The 13,490-nt window shown below is 46.8% G+C and overlaps 1 protein-coding gene across 1 annotated transcript in view; it reads left to right on the forward strand.

The window, feature by feature from the left end:
- CAMK1D (calcium/calmodulin dependent protein kinase ID) overlaps positions 1-13,490 on the forward strand; it is a 1,232,225-nt gene that overhangs the window by 798,399 nt on the left and 420,336 nt on the right. The gene's annotated exons all lie outside the window — the stretch shown is intronic.

Here is a 13,490-nt window from a genome sequence, read left to right on the forward strand (position 1 = left end):
ATGGCCGTACAGGAGAGCCACACCCGGCCCGCTTAGGCACCAGAGCTGTGTCTTCGAAAGGCCAAATGCCTGCTGTATCACAACGCGGGTACGGGTATGTGCAATATTGTAGTCCTCTTCCTGCTGGTTCTGTGGGTTCCGTACAGGGGTTAGGAGCCACCTCCTCAGGGGATAGGCGGCGTCGCCTGTATGGCGTGAAGAATGGGTACCTGTTACCGGTCACCTCTGGTGCGGCCTATACATTTCACACAAATCGTCTTTGCATTGTGATTGAAAATCACAACTACCAGCATGCATGCAGACGAACTGCGTGACTGCAATGTGCAAAGCTGAGCTCGACCATGCAAATGGACATGCCCGAATCATGCCTCCGACTGTAATAGAAATGTCCTGGGTGAGTCCAGGCCTCAGGTGTCCCTGGGCCCAGGCAAATATAGTACCACACTGCCAGTGTACTGCCATTCTGACATCGATGTTGCCATGCTATGAAGCATGGCTTCAGTGGTGCTATAGGTGTGTGGTTCGATGCTATGGCTAGGGGTGATCCCTTTGCATGCATTCAAGGGCACATTGCTGTATTGATGTTGTGCTGCGCTATTTCTGTAAGTCTGTCTTGACGGCATGTTGCTGATTTGTGTATTATGTGGTGTGGCATGATGCGCAATGTGGGTGTGGATGGATGTGTAATCATTTGAAACATGGATTGTTTTCAATGTTGTGCAGCTTCAAATTGCATGTGGGGTCTTCTCAAGTACATTGTGGCCTTTCCTGATGGACATTGGCGTCCATCTGTATGTCCATTTGTCGTACGCACGACAGTCAACACCCAGTTGGAGTATGTATCTCTCCCCCCCCCCCAATCACACCGCCATGTGCATGCCCTGCTACTCACCAAGTTGCCACGATCGTTGTCCGGCTTGTCGCTCCATGTTGCGTGGTATGGTTGAGTTCTGCAGGACCATTGATTCATGGGTTGATCCGGGATATCTGGCACAACAATGTGTGATTATCTTGTTAGCGCCACATATCATTTGGAAATTGATGGATTGGAATTGCTTCCTGTTTCGGTAGACTACTTCATTGTGATGTGGGACCACCAATTCCACATGGGTACAGTCGATGGCCCCGATGCTACTTGGGATGCCTGCCAGTGAATAGAAGCCAACTTTGTTGTTTGCGATCTCCTGGGCAGTCCGTGGCAGGAATATGTGTTCATGTGCAAGCTTCAGGAGGGCATCGAGTACCTGGTTCAGTGTGCATGAGAATACTGGTTGTGAGATGCCATGCATCTGCCCCACAGTATGCTGATAGGTGCCTGTGGCCAGGAAGTGGTGCACACTCACCACCTTCAGTAGCGGGGGGATTGCAGTTCTGATGTCTATGAGGCTCACAATGTCGTCATGTATCTTATCCACGATGCTGATGATGGTATCCCGGTCCAGACGCTACAGGGTATGAATCTGCTCAGGTGTTAGGTTAAATGGACTGGCTTGGATCCTGGGGATTGTTGGCTGCCTCTGTGGTATTTCTGGGTGCCCTGGTGGTGCTTGCTGTGCCTGTCTTGCCCTCCTCTTACTCCTCCTCCTCCTGCGTCTCCTCTGTGCTGCCTGCTGTTGGTGCTGCACTGCAATCATGTCCTCCAGCCCATGTAATGCTGCTAGTATTGGAATCATCTTGGTGTGGGAAGGGGTGTGGGAAGGGGTGTGGTATGCTCTTTTGTGCTGCCAGTCTCCATTGCCTCCACCTGTGCTGATTGTGTCCACCTGTGGCAGGTGGGAACACTGCTCAGGTCTCTTAACGGGTGGTTCGCGATGCCGGTATTAGCGCCATGCCGGTAAGGGTTTTTTGGGTCTTTACCATGCCGCTATTGCCATGTCCGCATGGCTTGTAATGGCGTGCTATTAGCGCCATGCCGCTATTTACAACATGGGGGTCGCGCACCCACGGGCTTGCCGCTATTAGTGGCACCGTACTTACTGGTTCCGCTAATAGCGGCAAGTCCGGGTCGTAATTGGCTAGGGAATTTAGCGGTACCGGTAATCCCTTACCGGTACCGTTATTCCCTTACCGCACAACGTGTAATGAGGCCCTTTGTCACTACCATGTCACTTACGCATGCCAACAACATCTTCCTCAACGACTTCAACATCCCTGGCAACACAACAAAAAAGTCAATGAAGGATATTCTCCATTGCCTACAAGACATTCTGAACCTCACACAGCACACAAAGATCCAACCCAAAGGAAAGGTAAAACCTCTTCATCACTGCCCTGTGGACCGAACATCACAGCTCTCCAATCCCGCTCAACCAGTAGGACCATCTGGCAATCCTCTTCGGCTCGATTGTGTCCTCCCACATATTCATCTTTAGATATCTTCCCTGTTAGCGTCGGCTGCTTTGAGAAAAATAAATCGGCAGAGGGTGCTGTGCATCGATGCAGTCAACTCGATGTCCCTCGAGGGCCTCAAACTGTGACATTCGAGAAATTGCCTCTTCATCGGCTTCATCGACCTCGAAGACCGGGTTAAAGAAGTGTCATTACTGCGGCACCAAGATGTCCATTACAGATCCCATAGGGTCTGTCTGTGGTGCTTTGGTGTTGAGCATAGGACGACAGACTTTGGGTCATGCCAGTCTGACAGGTAAGGCATTGAAGGAGCATAAAGGGAAGTTAGCAGCGGGTAGGCCCCCTACAAAATCCCCTTTGATGACACCATCGAAAAGGCGCTCATTGTACGAGTCATGAGGTGACTCTCCATGTAGGACGAGGTCTAAGAAATGCCCTCGCTCCCAAAGCGGTTCACACCACATAGAAAGATGAAAAAATGCACCATAGAGCTCCTCCCTCATCCTCTGATTCCTTGCTGGAAAGGAAAATAGCCTGCCCAAGTAAGTCGGTGATTCCAGCCGAATGGGAGTTATATAGGCAAAAAATTCTCGAGATCTTTGAGAAGGCGGCCCAGCCCCCTCGAAGGGGAAGACGAAAAGTCATGTGCCTATCACACCGTCAAAAGCCTACAAGGAGAAGTCTAAGGCCAAAATGCATTCCCTCGAGCCCGGGAGACAAGCCATTGACCCCTCGACAACCGCTGAGGTCTCCACTGGATGACAGGACCAGTCCTCGTCCATCAAAGACTCCATTGAGTGGGGGTCAAATCCTTTGAGGATTCAATCTACGCTGATGGCGCCGAAGCATGTGTCAAAATTATTGACGCCATCGGCGTCAAAGTCACCCACACCATCAGCGTTGAAACCTTCCATTCCATCAAAAGAAATAGAGAAAACCTTTAAACCACTTCTAAGAAAGGATTTCTTAAAGTCCTTGTCCTTTATATATGAGGAACATGAGCCATCCGACTAGGATACACCCCTCTTTGGACTCGAGTTTGGAACACCTAACATTCCTGAGGCTTTCTTTTCAGAGGAATCCCGAAGGAAGGACCTCTATGAAAGTGTACAATCAGCAAGTGGCATAGCTACATCGCCAGAGCTGGAATTTGGCAAGGCAGACCTGGCAGAGCATGCAGATGGTTCCTATCTAGAATAATTGATTTCTCGGGACGGGCCGGACGAGTGGCTCTATTTGTTATCACAAAGAGAAGTACTGCTACCAGAGGGTGACAGCACCAAGGCTTATTATACAGAGCCTAATATGGTCACCCATTGTTGATCAAAAATTAATAATGATCAAATCATAGATATTGAATGCCAGAAGGAAATACGCAGACGGCCTAACAGGTTTAGTCAATTGTAATTTATCCTATTGACTAAATGCTGAACATATTATAGCAAATTGAGCAAAACAATCTCAAATGGTACATGAAAGAGTAACAAATGTAAACGGTGACAGTGATTAAGTAAAAAAACAAAAAACAAATACGGTTTTCTGCTTAAAATTATCTTTTGAGATGAAGTCAATCAATAAATACCAGAAGAAAGAAGAAAAATTAATGACATCAAAGTAAACATTTACATTGTGTAGCCAGTAGCACCATATCTCACAGCTTTTTTATATTTCCATTTCTGTAAGGATGAAAAAACCTAAAGAGCGAAAATCGATAACGCCTGAGCAACCTTCAAGCTTTGTGCCTTGCTCATTAATCAAGGGTTCTGTCTGCTAAATCAAGAACAAGTTCATGAGTCAGGGAATAGAGACTGCCTGAAAGTTCTTCAAGCAGGTGGAGTTTGTGACTGACTCATAAACCAAAGGCACCATGTATCAAGTTTTTTTGCCAGGCACCTTGTATCAAGATTTTTGCCGACGCGGCAGGGGGCCAAATAGTCAGTTATGTAATTGTGTATTCATGCGCCCACTGGCGCACACAGAGCTGGACAACGCCACCTTGTCACTGTTGTGTTTCGGCGGCAGATCAGTGGGAATAAAAGATGGCCGCCTTCTTCAGGGCTAGGATAGTGGTCCCTGTAAGGCAAGAACTAAGCCTTAAAACGGCGTTTATCCTACATGGCATTTCAAAATCACATTTGAATTACAAATTAACTTAAACACTTTTTGGCAAAAAAACTGCTCACCGTGGGATCAAAGAAGCTTGCCCCGAGTCACTGTGGTCTCTAGCAATGCCTTCCTGTAGCGTGTGCCTCTTGGAGAGAGTGCCAAAGCCCACACGGGCCCCCAGTGGAGCACTACCGAGGAGGGAAGGTGTACAGCACAGTGGGAGTGCTGGGGAGATTTGTGAGTGGGAGGACAAGTTCAACAAATGGCCTTAAAGTTTCTCATCTGCAAGTAGAGACAGAGAAGGAGGGAAAGAAAATAAGGGGTGGGAGGGAAAAGGGGGGAAAGAAGGAGGGAGAAAAGGGAAAGGGAAAAGAAAGAGGTAGAATACAGAAATGGTCTGTTGTTAAGCATAAATATCCCAATCAAATCCTGTCATATCGGTGTTCAAATGTCTGTAAAGTGAAAACGTAGTCTAGTTATGTACCTTGGCGTGCATGTCCCGAACGTGTAGCTCGTCAGGGTCCCAATCTTCTGGACGCTATCTAGGTTCGTTTGGAATAGTGCCAGCAGGCCTATGCAGCAAGCTCTCCACGTTGCAAAGGAGTGGACGCTGTGGCTCTATTTGAACAGGACGATCTTACTGATATGTTAGATAAGGGACCACAAAAAGACCATGTATTGCCCTTTCACACTGCCATGCAAACGACTGTTAAGGCGAATTGGGAGGCACCCGGTACATCCCCGGCTGTTAACAAGAATCTCACCAAAATACTTATCCAGACACCCGACACTGGAAAGCTTGGTGGTCCATGCGGCAACTTCCATGCCGAAGCAGGCGGCATACCCCACCATACCGCCCGATAGAGATAAGTGTTTCGTCGCAATGGCGACCAGGAGTATGGCACTGAAATCAGCCAATGCCACTTGCACACTTGTAAAGTTCTCTTTCACCTTGTGAGACTGTATCTCTGTGGTCGCTGAACACATTCCGGAAGGGGAAGAGAGAGTCGGCTTCCTGAACATTGTGAGAGATGGAAAGGAAGCAATGTGTGAGTCTCTCCAGTCAGGTTTGGACTCTGCAGACAGCATCAACAGGGCCATGGCCTCGAGCACAGTGATGCACAGATTTCTGTGATTGAGTAAGTCGGGATTTGCACCAGACGTGAAGTCCAGGATGCTCATCATGCCCTTGGATGGCATTCAGCTGTTTGAAAGCAAGGCTGATGAGAGCCTGGAGAAGCTGCAGACATCGAAGGCGGCAGCCAAATCGTTCTGTGCCGTGATCAGACAGCCACAACCGTCACACCCCAGTGGACTACCTTGTAGCGGTAAGTCTTTTCATTACTACTCCTCATTTGGTAGAGCGAGAGGACTCGCCGGTCAAAGGTGTCAAAGAAAGGTCCCTCGTGGTGGACAGGGGGGAGGTGCCAAGTCCACCCAAGCAATGGCTACTTTCCCCTGAGCCGCTACTTCAGCCACCTCAAAACCTTTCTGAGGCCTTTACCCACAAAATCCTGGTTGCAAGAATAGCGAGGCATTACTTCAGATGCGTGGGCTTTGGAAACAGAAGCCCAGGGTTTCTGCCTCCCTTTTTAAGAAGTCCTTGGGATGAACAACTGGGGAGTCACTAATTCAAAGTTGCGAATCTGTTCTTTTTGCAGGAGATTTTGAACCTGCTAGACAAGGGTGCTATAGAACCCTGTAGCGGAGAGGAACAAAGGGTGGTATTCTCCTTATTTCCTAATCCCCAACAAGGATGGAGGATTGAGACCCATCTTGGACTTGAGATGCGTGAACATGTTCCTCAGGAAGGACAAGTTCAAGATGGTCTCCCTTTCTCAGATCCTTCAGGCCCTCCAGCTCCAGGATTGGATGGCATCATTGGACCTTCAGGAGGCTTTCATGTGCCCATTCTTCATAAGCACAGAAAGTATCTGAAGTTCTCGGTTGATGGTTCTCATTATCAATTTCGAGTTCTACCATTCGGGCTGACCTCTGCCCAAGGGTTTTCACCAAGTTGATGGCGATGGTGGCAGCGAGTCTCAGGAGACGTGAGATTGACATCTGCCCTTTACATGGACGATTCGTTGATCAAGCCTTGTTCTCCTGAATAAGTCCTGGAACATCTCAGCATAACATGCCCCTCACTCGAGAGACTGGCGTTCTTCCTCAATTTCAAGAAGTCCCACATGATACCATCTCAAAGAATCCAGTTAATTGAAGCAGTCCAGGATGTGTCCTCGGGAAAAGCCTCGCTTCCCGAGGTGAGGGCTCAACACATTACGCAGATGGTCCCCAAATTCCAGAGTGCCCAGCGTCTTCTGACCTTTGATTTGTTTAGGCTGCTCGGCCTCATGGCATCACAGGTTGGGGGGCTCATGCCAATGATCTGGCAATCAGCGGTTGCTGGTCTCCATCAGAGTCCAAACTACATATCAACCTATTGGAGCTGAGGGCGATCAGACTAGCGCTGAAGGCCTTTCTGCCCTCTGTACAGGGAAGGAATGACCTGATAATGACAGACAACTCAGAGGCCATGTATTGCCTCAACAAAAGTGGAGGTGTAAGGTCACTACCACTGTGCAGAGAGGCAATGCAGCTCTGATTTTGGGCACTTTAGGAAGGAATCTCTCTTTCAGCAGTTCACTTAGCCAGAGAGGAGAACACGACAGTGGAGACTCTGAGCAGGCAGAGCACAGTCTCTCACGACAGGGAGCCAGCTCGGGAAGTCCTTCAGGAGATCTTCACCCTTTGGGGAACCCCTCAAGGGGGGTCTGTTTGCGTCCAGTGTCAACAGGAAGTGTGACCTCTTCTTCTCCTGGGAATTTTCTCTGAGAGGAACTCTGGGAGACGCTTTTGTAGTGGGCCGGGAGTTTCCTCTCCTGTACGCGTTGCCACCAGTCCCTGTCATTCCTCGTGTTATCAGGAGGTTGAGGAAGTTCAGGAACCTAATGATCTCAATGCTCCAGATTGGGCAAGGAGAACCTGGTACCCAAACCTTCTGGACATGTCCATCTCCCCTCCAATTCGTCTTCTGTAAAGAGAGGATCTGCTCTCACTGGAGAGCGGTTGCATTCTTCATCCAGAAATCAGGACCCTGAACCTTCACGCCTGAATTCTGAGAGGTTAAGTTGCAATAATTGGGACTTCTCAGAGGACACAAGCATGTGTTGCTTTCAGCCAGAAGACCAGCAACAAAGTCTCTGTAACGCTGCTGTTGGAACACGTTTTGCAGCTTGTACAGAGCTAAGAATATTGACCCTTTCTTTTGTCACACAACGGTGGTGTTGTCCTTTTTGCTTCATTTAGCCCACCAGTGGCTGCAAGTTGCGATTGCAAAGGGATATTGGCAGCATTGATATTTAAGCGCTCGCCACAGCAGGGATCATATTTTATGGTCCCTATTGTGATACAATTTCTAAAGACGTTAACTAACGTCTTCCCCCGTGACCCGTTCATTGTACCGGTTCAGGATAAATCTGGTGCTAAAGTCTCTCAGAGGTGCTCCATTTGAGCCTCTCCATTCATGTCCTTTGCTCACCCTTAAAACTGTCTTTTTAACGGCTATTACCTCGGGTTGTAGAGTCAGTGAGTTGCAAGTCTTATCTTTTAATCCTCCCTCTGTTAACCACTTTTTACAAGGAAAAGGTTGTGTTGAGAGGCTGACCTTCTTATCTACTGAAGGTGGTTGTCGAATTTCATTAGGCACAGAAAGTCATGCTGCCTATTTTTTATCCACCTCTTTCTCAAGGAGGAGGACAGGCCTCATCGCCTGGATCCAAGAAGGCTGTTGAGCTTCTACATCAATAGGCTGCCAAAACTCAACCAAGCCTACTTTATTCCATTGGATTATTTTATGCATTTCTGAATGCTACAATTTGGCGTGCAAAGATGTCCCTATGGGCTTACAAGCTTTTTCTAACAGAGGTGTTGCTACTTCTTTGGCTTTGCAACGGGGGTACCAGTGCAGGGGTTTAAAGTCATTGCATCGAAAACGATGCATCGAAATGCCAATGCATCGAAAAAGATGCATTGAAAATAAAAGCATCGAAATTCTATATTTTACATTAAAAGTACATATCCATCGAAACTTTTCCATCAAATGGATATGTGCTTTTAAATGTAAAAGATAGCATTCCGATGCTTTTATTTTCTACATTGAAACGTTACATGGAGCTGTCCAGTGCAAAAATTTCGGCACTGACCAGCTCCTTGTAACATTTTTTTTTAATATATTGGGGGGTTCCCCCACACAGCCACCCAACCCCAGACCCACCCACCTTTAACCCTAACCCTAGCCCCAACCCTAACCCAACCCTTAATCTAACCCTAGCCCAACCCGAACCCCTAACCCTAACACTAACCCTATCCATCGAAATTAACCATTGGAAATTATTCTATGAATATGCTTTTCGATGGAAAGGCAATTCAATGAACAATTTTCGATGGTATTGTATTCGATGGTATGGCTTTCGATGGAAAGACCAGATAACTAGTGCAGGACATCTGTAGTGCTGCAACTTTGTCTTCTCTTCATACCTTCCCCAGACATTATTGCCTGGATTCTGCATCGGGTCAGGAGGCCAAGTTTGGTCAATCTGTTTTGCACAGCATTAATGGAAAGAAAATTCTATGTCCCCACCTCCTACAACATATGGTGATGGGAATCTATCAAAGATGAGGAATATGTGGGAGGACACAATCCATTCCAAGAACAAATTACTTGCCCTTGTTAATGTTCTTTTGCTGGATATGATATAAGCCATTTATAACGCGCCTGCAGACAAGTGTTTCTTTGCGGATGGACCTCCCACATATTCCGCATCGCCCTTCCAACCTGCTCCTCTAACTTCGTGAGAATTTCTGTGTTTTACACTTTCCTCACTTCCAATGTCAGGTGATCTTGTGGCCTTATTATTATTATTTAATTTGTATAGCGTGCCTCATGCCCATGGCCTCAGGGGGCATTTAGAGAGGTATGTGGATATGATAGGGGAAAAACGAAGAACTGAAGTAACGGGCACATTGCGTGCTATATATACCGACATCGACCTCGTATTCAAGATCGGATGGAGGCCACAGAGGGACACAAGATCTTCGATGCGACGACGCACGGCACCCTATGCTGTTAAAAAATTATCGAAAGCAGCTGACGCTGGATGGGATATATCAAAGATGAGGAATACGTGGGAGGAACATTCAGTTGAAAGAACATTACCAGCGGGAAGTAATTTGTTGCTGATAGCTGCTTTGAGGTATATCAGAGTGGAGCAAAGGAGTTTGAAGACAGTACTACTGGTACATCGAGCACACACACACTTCCTCTCTGTTAAATATGATATGCCAACTGATCTCTTAAGCCCATTCCTGCTACCAGATATCTCATCACTACCTGGAGGATCTGGGGGGGAATAAGGGGTAATTCAGAGGATGTGGTGCTTATTTTCCCTAATCAAACCGCGCCAACTAAAATGGCCAATATGGAAATCGATAATATTTGGAGGGTGACTTTTCCAGTTCCTTGACGACCGCAGAAGACAGGGCAGGGTGGATTGCATTTGCAGACCAAAATGGAGGCAAGTCATTTTGGGGGCTTACTTTGGGTAGGAGGGTGGCAGGTTGCGGAAGGCAAAGCAGGTATTGGGTGTAAGGGGCAGAGGAAGAAGTGGTGCAGTAAACAGGCTGTTTAGAACGTGGGTTTGTACTGTTAGATAAAGCCCACATTCTAAGCACTCTGGCTGTGCCAAAACCCCCGGGTACTAATAGTCACTTCTGTCCAACCTATATCATTCTGGTTTCCAAATTGTACAGTGCACCACTTCACAAATGTTATAGTAACAGAAATAAGAATAACAAAGTACTGAAATGTAGTATTTTAGGTACGCTGCAATAGTACTGGGAAAATGGCTGAGGATGTAATGGGATCCCCTTCCAGGAAGCTGTGGTTCCCTGCGGCCACACCGCGGCCATAGTGAGGCCCCCCGGCTGCCCTACGGGCATAAGTAGCTTCTTCAGAAGTGATTTGGAGCTCTTTCAGGTGGCCCTTGCATTTCAGTGTCAACATCTTCACTTCAATATAAAAGAAAAGTCCTATTTGCCCTTGAGAGCAGCGTGTATCGATATGGCAAGCTCTTTCAGCGTGAATGCAAGGCAGTATGTGCTCCACTGAGCTGTTCTGATTACTCAAGTCAAGGAAGATGATGTGTTTTGGCAATTCAAAGACATCTAAATATAGTCAGCCATGCTCCGGAATGCTCTTATCGCTGGAGCCGTCACGGTGCCTCAAATCAAGATGGGTCTGATAGTATGGCCTGGGCTACAGACTGATTCTGTAGAAAGGAAAGAAAGACTGAACGCCCCCTGCAATGTAGATAAATAGACTTCTTGACATATTCTTTCATAGACCTGTTTCCTAGGATTAACCCTTTCACTTCCCTTAGGGTGTGGGTCCCAGAATAAGGATTCTTGGCGCACAGAGGACATTTTAAGGATTTTATTAAACAATAATTTAATGATGCCTATCTTTCCCTTTAATAAATGGGATATTCCATACCTAACAAAACTAAGGGTGTTCATACGTTCTCCAAAGTCCAAAGAAAATGCCCTTCGTTCAACCTACTTCTAACTAGCCCTAGCGCTTTAACTGATCAACTAAAAAGACCAGAATGTTCCGCTTCTGAGAACTTCCCTTTTTAGCCGGACTCACGTGGCTTTTTCTCAGGTTACTTCAATAGGACAAACAGTTTCTTGTAGTTCCGAAACTTTCCTAGGATACTTCTCATATGACTTCACGCTTCTCATAGTATATATTTCAAAGGTTTGATTGCATTGGGGATAGAGATCTCTCTTGCACCCTCTTCCACCCCCTTTTCACACTGTTCCTTTTGTCGTCTCTTTCTCACTCTTAATGCTTCAGAGTCGTTAAGTTTCACACTGTCTCTGATAGGGTTTTCTTGACCCTCTTGATGGGTTATGTACAGTAACTTCGGTGGCCCCTCCCAAGGCTTAGACTTTGTGGTTATCAGGTTACCGTAACCAACCTTAACCTTTACTTTGATTCACTTTCTTACTGTTTCTGATCTGAAAGAGTACTCCAGTACTTCCGGGACACTATATGTAATGTTTTCTAGAAAGGTTTGTTCTTCAGCTCATCTCAAACTCCCAAAAGCAACTTTCATATTTAAGTTAAATAGTCTCTCTCTATATCTCCCGAGACCTATACTTCTGGTTTCTCAGGCTCCAGTAACCAGTCTTTTCAGCTTGTTTCATGCACTTTGTCCTTTCTCTTGAGTTGGACTAATTCACAGGTCTTGGCGTTGGGATATGGGGGCTTCACCTTCTCTCGTTCTCTCTTTTCTCGGGTCTTTCTCTGACTCGCTCTCAGCATCTGTTCACTTCCGTAGGCTATGCACACGTCGGCTGATACGTTCTCTCTTTTCTCGGGTCTATCTCTGACTTGCTTTCAGCGTCTGTTCACTTCCGTAGGCTCTGCACACGTCGGCTGATACGTTCTCTATTTTCTCTGGTCTATCTCCGACTTGCTTTCAGCGTCTGTTCACTTCCGTAGGCTCTGCACACGTCGGCTGATATGTTCTCTCTTTTCTCGGGTCTATCTCCGTCTTGCTTTCAGCGTCTGTTCACTTCCGTAGGCTCTGCACACGTCGGCTGATACGTTCTCTCTTTTATCGGGTCTATCTCCGACTTGCTTTCAGCGTCTGTTCACTTCCGTAGGCTCTGCACACGTCGGCTGATACGTTCTCTCTTTTCTCAGGTCTATCTCCGACTTGCTTTCAGCGTCTGTTCACTTCCGTAGGATCTCCACACGTCGGCTGATAGGAGGTTTCGTTCCTCTAGGTTTGGCTGGTCTCGGCATTGTTTATCAGGCCCTGGCCCATTGCAGCTTCCTCTTTGTGGTCACGCCACCAAGCGAGACCGTCTCTGTGACTCCTTCCCAGCAGAGATTGTTCCCCTAATCACTGTGCCGGACTTCTGCGACTCAACACCGTTCCACCCCTTGAGGACATACCCACGTCAGAGGGTCTCCCCTGCGCAAGGTTCTCTCTTCTCGATTCAGCGTTTCTCTGGTTTTAAGTCGGTCTTGAGAAACCAAATAGTTGTGCCCTTCCTTTTTGATTGTGGAATTCAGGCGAGATCCAACATTACCTGAAACCAAAGAGATTGAGGAAATGTCTCTACTGGGTGGATTAAAAGCAGAAGTATTCAGAACAGAAGTAGTAACATTTGGTCTAAACCCCATGTGCGCAGATAATGTTCTATGCATGGGGGGTTGCTCTCGGGCGTGGGATTCTTTGCACCCCCCTAGTCTTAACATGGTTGGCTCCCCCTTGTGGAGAAAGTAAGAATACACCTGATTCATCACTGTACACAGATGACCTCCTTTCCATTGGAAAGCATTGACGTCACAGCAGTCAAAAGATTAAAGTCCATGACCCACGCTCAGTATAATGGTAACAGGCTTTCAGGTTATCTACAAGGAATATATATATATATATATGAGAACATGGAAATAAAATACATTTCAATTAAGATTATTTCTATACTTTGTTGGTTTTTCTACAAACCGGGCTGAATGTTGGTGTTTTGTTCCTTGACGAGCCCAGGACTGACGTGGATTCACAGTGATATTTGTCCATACGTCATCACTAATATAGTAAGTTTGATATTGGGAAAATGTGTTTGTCTCAGCATTGAATGCATCAGCACTATGAGGTTTGTGGGGTCTCTGGAAGGAAAAGGTTGCTGTTCCCAAATGAAACCCACTGAAGTGCTCGGAGCCTGCCTGCAAAGCTCCAAGAATTCCATGAATCTGATGTTTGTTTACCTACTTATTTATTTATTTAAAAGGCAACCGCAGTACACAGGGCTTTTCATTGCACCGCAATAGGCAAAGGGTAGGAAGATGAAGACAAGGCGCGTAACAGTCACACTTCTTAGAGCAAATACACTGCCTGTCCTCGGCAGTTGTATTATTGGTCAACGCACGAGGCTCCCTTTGCCCCGATCCGAGACCCGTT

This window comes from Ambystoma mexicanum, chromosome 12, assembly GCF_040938575.1.
Source record: "Ambystoma mexicanum isolate Mex_15411 chromosome 12, UKY_AmexF1_1, whole genome shotgun sequence".
NCBI classification, from domain to species: domain Eukaryota; kingdom Metazoa; phylum Chordata; class Amphibia; order Caudata; family Ambystomatidae; genus Ambystoma; species Ambystoma mexicanum.